The following is a 7834-nucleotide window of genomic DNA, read 5'->3' as shown; positions in this document are numbered from 1 at the left end:
AATAAAATACACAGGAAGCAGACAGGTAACATAGGAGACAGACAATTAAAAAACATGGCGACAAAACAGCTCCGCAAATGCATTGCCCTTTTATACCTTGTGTACGATACAATCTCCATCTATATAGGTGCACATCGCTACCCAGTACTTTTGTCACCTCAGTGTGTAATGTAATAACACACCTTATTCCTTCCCAAAGTCGATGTCATCAAAACACCTCCCTCCCTCCTTCCTTATTAAAACCGTGGTATGTATTTGTAAATGATTGAAATTAAACGTGAACATTAGTATTAGAGATCACAAAACACATATGTGTTATTCAGCAATTGTGTAGCTTTCATCTGGAAATGCAATAAGCAAAACTTATACAACGTGTAATAAGAATTTGCTGCTGTGACAGATTAACAGTACTTATAAAACACCGAGCGAGGTGGCGCAGTGGTTAGACACTGGACTCGCATTCGGGAGGACGACGGTTCAATCCCGCGTCCGGCCATCCTGATTTAGGTTTTCCGTGATTTCCCTAAATCTCTCCAGGCAAATGCCGGGATGGTTCCTTTCAAAGGGCACGGCCGACTTTCTTCCCTAATCCGATGAGACCGATGACCTCCCTGTCTGGTCTCCTTCCCCCAAAACAACCAACCAACTTATAAAACTCTACCTAAAGCTCTAACCAGATTGGATGGTGTGGTGCATAGGAAAGGTCAAATTGCATTTAATAACGTCCTGTGACTTCCAAAATGGTTCATATGGCTCTGAGCAATATGGGACTTAACTTCTGAGGACATCAGTCCCCTAGAACTTAGAACTACTTACACCTAACTAACCTAAGGACACCACACACATCCATGCCCGAGGCAGGATTCGAACCTGCGACCGTAGCGGTCGCGCGGTTCCAGACTGTAGCGCCTAGAACCGCTCGGCCACTGCGGCCGGCCTGTGACTTCCACAGACATGAGTTTCTGCGTGCTGAATTTCCAGCGAAGATCCTCAGATAACGAGTGAAGCGCTGATGATGAAGCTGTGACTTCGAAAAGTCATTGCTGCAGTCACAAGTCCGTTTGGTCAGGTGCAGCAGCGGCAGCACACGCCTACACAGGCCCGCAGCATCCCCGCTGTTCGTCCCGGGCGGCGGCGGCGCACTGAGCCCAGCCTGACTCCGCTTCCCCCCCAGCGTTGCGCCTTTGTCACCGGCGATCTGGCTCCGCCTCGGCTCACCATTCCGAGTCCAACTCGTGGCCGCGACGGTTGCGTCAGGGGCGTGCTCGTTGCTGCCGACGGTACCGCTGCAGCCCGCGCTCCTCGCCGGGCGTCCAGCTTCTGTGTATCTTCTTTTTCGTCAGCAAGAACCAGACCGCCACTCCCTCGGGTCGCGCGAGCCCGGCTGCAACGCAAGGCCGTCACAACCACAGCCAGTCGTCCAAATCCGGTGGAAGACGACAGACGACTGTTACCTTCACCAGTGTTGGAGAGACGGCGTCGAATGGAAGATGTTTACCGTGTGAAAGTGTTAATCTGGTGTTGTTCATAGCGTATTGTTTGCGCGCTTTTTTTGTTTTTCTCTCGAGATTCTATTCGCTAGTGTTTTCTCTGCATCTTCGAGATCACTCAGTGTCGAGTACCTCACGTTACTGTCATTGACAGTCAAACCACAAGAAAGTTAACACTACTCCGTCATTTTGCACTAACCGCGTTAGCAGAACACAAACATTTCTGTAAGTGAGAATGTCGACGAAAAGAACGTGTGACGTTTAGCGTGAATAGCACATTCAGTTTTCATTTGTGCGATTTTATCAGTGAGTAGCTAGTGCGTGATAGTGTTATCTGTTGTGTGTTCAGTGTTAGCGGGTTGCAATGCGATGCTGACCGCAGGATCTGCAACGTAAAATTGTTTTTGATCTGTCATAGTTGGCTGCGCGTATCGCGTTCGCTGCGACAGTCTTTTGTCGACTCAGTCAGCGTGTGTGTGCGTGTGACGCAGGATGTTATTCCCGTGTTGTGCTTGACAGATACGATAAAACTGCGTTCATCGGATCGCAGCTGAACTTCGACTGGAAAAAGGTACGTGAATTTTCTACTACTTCATGCAAAATTGCCCTTTTTCAGGAAGTAAATCAATGTGTATGAACTGCAGTACACTGACCACTCAAAGAACATACATACCCAATACAAACGAAAATAAGTAAGGGACGGCAATAAGACACAAATTTTTGATTACTGTCACTTTCAGATGCATCAATGTGCGCTCGATGCTGTGCTTTGTAGTAGACATGCATTGTTTTCTTTCGCGTGCGTTAAAGTAGATACGTCTTCGCGCGAGGCGCTTGGCTAGATATTCTTCCAATCACGCAACTGATAAACAAACACCTTATGTTCATTATTTCGCGGAAACTTTCTCTCTGGTTCATTTAAAGAGATGTAATAATATGTATTTTAATGGATAGTTTCGTGTAACTTTAAATTAAATGTTTTGTTAATATACTAGTCATACGAAGAACTTTAAGCGTATTCGCATTAGTACGGTATTTCCACAAGCAAATATTATAAATTGCCGAATGATGAGGCGGATCTTCATTTGAATGACAAAGAAGGAGGAAAATAATGTTCGGAATAACATACTTTCTTTCCTTACCTCACTGTTCATAGTCATTTCTACAAAAACAATGTGTTCATCAAGAAAACATATCGTTCCTCCTGTCATTTGAAAGTATATACATACTTCCTCAGTTTATTGCAGGGAATGGAACGAACTTGTTGTCTGCATTTGAATGTAAGACGAAAACGATGGTTTATATTTCAACGAAAAACGATTCAGTGTATTTTTGCCGTGACAGTAAAGACACGTACACCTAGGCCTAAATGAAATAATCGTAAGCACGAATGAATAGTTCGTGTTCCATTTCCGGAGCAGCAGATTCAAAGCTATACTATCACGAACAAACGTACTGTATTGCGCAATTGTCAAATTTTCAGTGTGCAATTTATCCTGAAGCATTAGTTTACGTTCGACTTCATGTTGTTTGTACATTGTTGTACAGATTTCTGATACGATGTAGCGTGTCAACTGAAATTTGTTGACAGACGTGCTCATTATAGCTACTTCGCGTCTGTGTGTCTATTACGCGTTTCTCGTTTATAACGAGGAGCTTCTTTCTCTTGAGCGGGAACACAGTGTAATTTTGAGAATTGATCGCCGCCATCTTGTGCTTTCGTGGTTCCGGAAAGGGTTATGATTTCGATGACTGTTATCGTCGCAGCTGTATTTCGTGCAAGCTGCCGTCCAGTCGATGTCTTATTCATTAGGCGTCGCACTCTTAATAAAAAATACCACGAAGCACAATGCTATGCATGGATATTGATTGCGTCGCGCTAAAGATGACGCTCGGGATGCACAAGTGCACTCTGAAACTATGCTTGCCATAATTTCGATGCTGTGAATTACTTTACACAACAAATTATAGTTATCTCCAGGGCAACATTTCTGACTTTCTTATTAAGAGCTGTTGACTCATATGTTTTCCCATTTGCTGTTTATTTTCGATGTGTACCTACAGCTTTAACTGGACTGTTTCAAATCTTAATCTATAAGAAGACCATGTTCTTGCAAAACATACTCCAGAGCTCCTCACAAATAGTCATCTTCCCTGCTGTTCTATTTATTGTGCGACCGATTTCGGTCAAAATCCATTATCCAATAGGGCCTACAGATTTTTGTTAGCAACAAGGATTACTTATGTATATGTATCAGAAAAACACAATCTCAGAAATATATTTGTAAATAATGTTTAGTCACAAACAGGTAGATGCATGGAGTGTCAGTTAGAGACAACTATCCAAGGAATATACGTGTTTAGGTCAGTCAGTATGGTATGTCACTTCTTTCCATTCCTTGGATAGTTAACTGACACTCCATTCAGCTACCCCTAAATGATTAAACATTATTTAGAAAATTATATTTTGGAAGATTAATTTCTTATCTATGTATGTAACTCATGCTGATAAAAATATGTGGTGAATAATGAGGTTTGACCGAAACCGGTCGCAGAATAAGAACAAATCGAGTAGCAGCCTAATGTGCAAGGTACATGAATTCGTTTCTACCATTCGTAAAAGCCATTGAACACAATCAATTTAAAATAGTTAAATTATTAACCACTTGTCCATGATTTCCTACTCTTAATCTTTCTGCTTTCGATCTATGAAAATTGTGAATTCAGTTAATGAATGTATATGCTAATGAAATATTTGTTTTGATACTAACGACTCAAGTTTCGCTTAGTTGAAGCCATAGAGATTATTTCATTCGGATTTAAAGCACAGCAATTTTATGTCTCTAATTATAGTGGCACAAGCATCGGTGCTTATGGCGATAAAGTTGCTCAAATTTTATAGGTGTCAAGGAGAGAAGAGAGGATAATATTGTGGAACAAATATTTTTCTAGAAACTATTTAAAGAAAATCAAGAAGTAGTACTCAACAAAGTAAAACGAGAAGTTTCTTTCAAATTAAGGATTCGTTACTCTGTCTTCCAGTTACAAGCAAAAGAGAAGAATCTTAAATCTCAATATGTTGACAATGAAGTAAATACGAATGCTTATTATGAACACGGTAACAGATAACTTGTCAGTTACAGGTCGCACTAGTAGCACTTAAGAAGGAAAATAAATAAAAGTTATATAAGAGACAAAATGTAATCATGTGTGCTGTGAACAGTTATCAGTGGAATCAACCACGATGTACAGTATAAAATCATCTTAACCATAGGACCAAAACTACAAGACAGTGCCTCATAATACATGTTCATGTGTCATGCGCATCTTTCGGATAAAGAAGTCATATTTAAATACACTTAGATGTAAATCATGTATTTCTCAGTTAGGAGAAAATGAATTGATAACGTGACACTTATTTCAGTATCATAATGTATCATAATGTAGTATCTTCTATTGAAACGTATTCTATTAAAGACAGTTCAGAGAGAGTGTGCGTTTGAAACTACGGTGGCCGTATCGAAGTGGTATTAACCGAAAAATAGTATTTGTAGATTGTTTGGATTTTAGACGTTTACCACGCCATCAACTATTGATGTAGAACTGCAGATGTCAGAAGGTCTCTTTCGTGTCTTATAACGTGTGAACTAGAACAGATGACTTGAAAATGGTTTATTCACATTTGATTAAACCCAATAAATTACACTGCCCAGCAATGTAAATGTGTCGGGTTAAGAAATATTTTATTCTCATATGTTTCCACCAAATGAATTCAAAAATTATCTTAAAAACTATCGATTAGCTCTTGCATTGGTGATGCAATTTCGTCATTTTTCTTCATCCAAATCTTTAGCTATGTTAATTTTGTTTTGTGAGGTGGCACCCTTGTTAATGACAATAATAATATTCTGCAGCCGTCTCTACGATTTTAAACATTATTCCAGCAGCTGTGATTGCGAGTTTCATATCGTTTGTATTGCAACTAGTGCATACTTTGTTTTCCATTTGCTTTTGAAGTCTATAATTTCTAAAATCAAAAGTCCACGAAAATGTTTAGATTCAGTGAATAATTTCTGTTGCATTTGTGTTGAATAACATTTTCGTCACGGAAATTCAATTTTGACACCTCTTGTGGAGACTGTCTACTGGCATTATTTTGCCGGCCGGTGTGACCGAGCGTTTCTAGGCGCTTCAGTCCGGAACCGCGCGGTCGCAGGTTCGAATCCTGCCTCGGGCATGGATGTGTGTGATGTCCTTAGGTTGGTTAGCCTTAAGTAGTTCTAAGTTCTAGGGGACTGATGACCTCAGATGTTAAGTCCCATAGTGCTAAGAGCCATTTGAACCATTGGCATTATTTTGGTATGAAGGTGGAGGACGAGGATAAGTCAGGGTTCCACATGTGTTGCTTGGTTATGCCATGAGAATGGCTGGGAAACCTGTGGCTTTTTCTGTGCCTATGGTTTGACGGGTGTCTACAGACCATATAGATAACAGGTATTTCTGCTTGATGCTATCGGTAAAGGCAGACTGACCAAAGAAGAAAAAGAGGAGCAGTTCAACACCGTAATCTTTCATCTGCTATTCGTCCTATTCCACATTCAGAGTGTTTGCCAGTTCCTACTCCATCCCAAAGTTATGAGCGTGAAGCAAAAAACGAAGACATTGTGGAACAAGGAGAACCAAACAAGCCTTCAACATCCCATGAGTGATTTTGACAAAAAAAGACGATAAGTTGCACGGACTGAGTCAAGTGGAATTGTGTGACCTCATTTGTCGAAGGCGAAGGCAGAACTTCAAGGGTCAAAACTACAACAATGGAATCTTCTGCAACATGATGTCAGGGTCTCACAGAACATCGTCATAGGGATGTGATTCCATCTTTCCAGAAGGAAAACAATCTCGTTGTGTGAAACTTACTGGCAGATTAAAACTGTATGTCGGAGCGACGCTGGAACTCAAGACCTTTGCCTTCCGCGGGCATTTATCGGTCCGGCATACAGTTTTAATCTACCAGGAAGTTTCATTTCAGTGCATGTTTGGCTACAGACCGAAAATTTCATTCTGGAGACATCCCCCAGGCTGCGGCTCAAGGTGCCACTAGTTTTGCAAGGTTCGCAGGAGAGCTTCTGTGTAGTATGTAAAGTGGGAGATGGGGTACTGGAGGAAGTAAAGTTGTGAAGAGGGATCGTGAGTCATGCTTTGGTAACTCAGTTGGTAGAGCACTTGAGCGCGAAAGGCAAAGGTCCCGAGTTTGATTGTCGGTCCGGCACACAGTTTTAATCTGCCAGAAAGCATCATAAAAGTGTATACTTCGCTGCAGATTGAATCATGTTGTTTACTGCGACGTTAATGGCTAATGAAATTTGAATTTCAACCTTGATTCAACTGACTGGAGGCTATTCACGAACCTTTGCGAGCCTAGATTGAAAGGTGTTTTAGGCCTACTTCAAAACAGCGGCTGTTCTCCTCCTATTTCCTTTGACCGTGCAGTTCACATGAAGATTACTTGTTGGAGAGGGTGGGTGGTTGGGGCTGAAGGGATGAAAAAGACATGCCAGTATGGCAGTCCTCTTCGACTCCCATCAGATACACTGAACACAAGTGGAAAATCTCTGGCGATGTAACGTCATCGCTGTACTATTAAAAATGTAAATCGGGTACACTAAAAACATGTCCAAAAGGACAGGCAACATTCTGATCCAGCAGCCACTATTAATTCAGACACAACGGAATTACAGAAATTGGCTGCGAGTGGCCATTGATTTAAATCAATGGAGAAAGTTGGAATCTGTTCTGGATCAGGATTTGGAACCGGTTCGAATCCTGGTCCGGCACGAATTTTCTACTTCCCCATTGCTAAATTAATTCCCGCTCGCAGCCAATGTCTGTGATTCCTTTGTGTCTCAATGGAAGATTTTGTCAAAAGTGTAACCCGATGAGGTCAGGCTCTTAAGTTCTGTAAGACTAGTCATACAACAGTTAAGAAATGTAGTTTTCTGGGCCACAAATTTTCAACTCGTAAAGGAGCCCACATTTGACCGTATTTTAGATGTAAAAGTAGAGCAAGCTTGGAAAACGTTAAAAGGAATCATTCTTAAATTTTTAGGCAACCAAAGAGATGACAACTGGTGTTAACTGGTGACGGTACTTCTGCAAAAATACCATCACCTTCGATGCAACTTGTTCTTTAAAATCCGTTATCTCCGTTCACAAATTTACTTTTTCCCTTATAGTTGTAGAGTTGTTGCCAGATATTCCTTCACCAATTTAAAACTCTTATTGTAATTATCATTTTTAAAAGTGTCAAATGGACTTTATTGCTGTTGGCGGATGTAATTAAAATG

At 41.2% G+C, this 7834-nt stretch overlaps 1 long non-coding RNA gene across 1 annotated transcript in view; it reads left to right on the top strand.

Annotated features, from left to right (window-relative positions):
- Positions 1-1540: 1540 nt before the first annotated feature.
- Positions 1541-7834, top strand: part of LOC126234693 (uncharacterized) — a 604178-nt gene continuing 597884 nt past the window's right edge. The window contains exon 1 of the long non-coding RNA XR_007544765.1: positions 1541-2061. This is a non-coding gene — a long non-coding RNA (uncharacterized LOC126234693). The remainder of the gene's footprint in view (positions 2062-7834) is intronic.

Source organism: Schistocerca nitens, chromosome 2 (genome assembly GCF_023898315.1).
Source record: "Schistocerca nitens isolate TAMUIC-IGC-003100 chromosome 2, iqSchNite1.1, whole genome shotgun sequence".
NCBI lineage: Eukaryota > Metazoa > Arthropoda > Insecta > Orthoptera > Acrididae > Schistocerca > Schistocerca nitens.
Note: the sequence above shows the minus strand (reverse complement) of the source record. Positions and strands in the feature narration are given on the sequence as shown.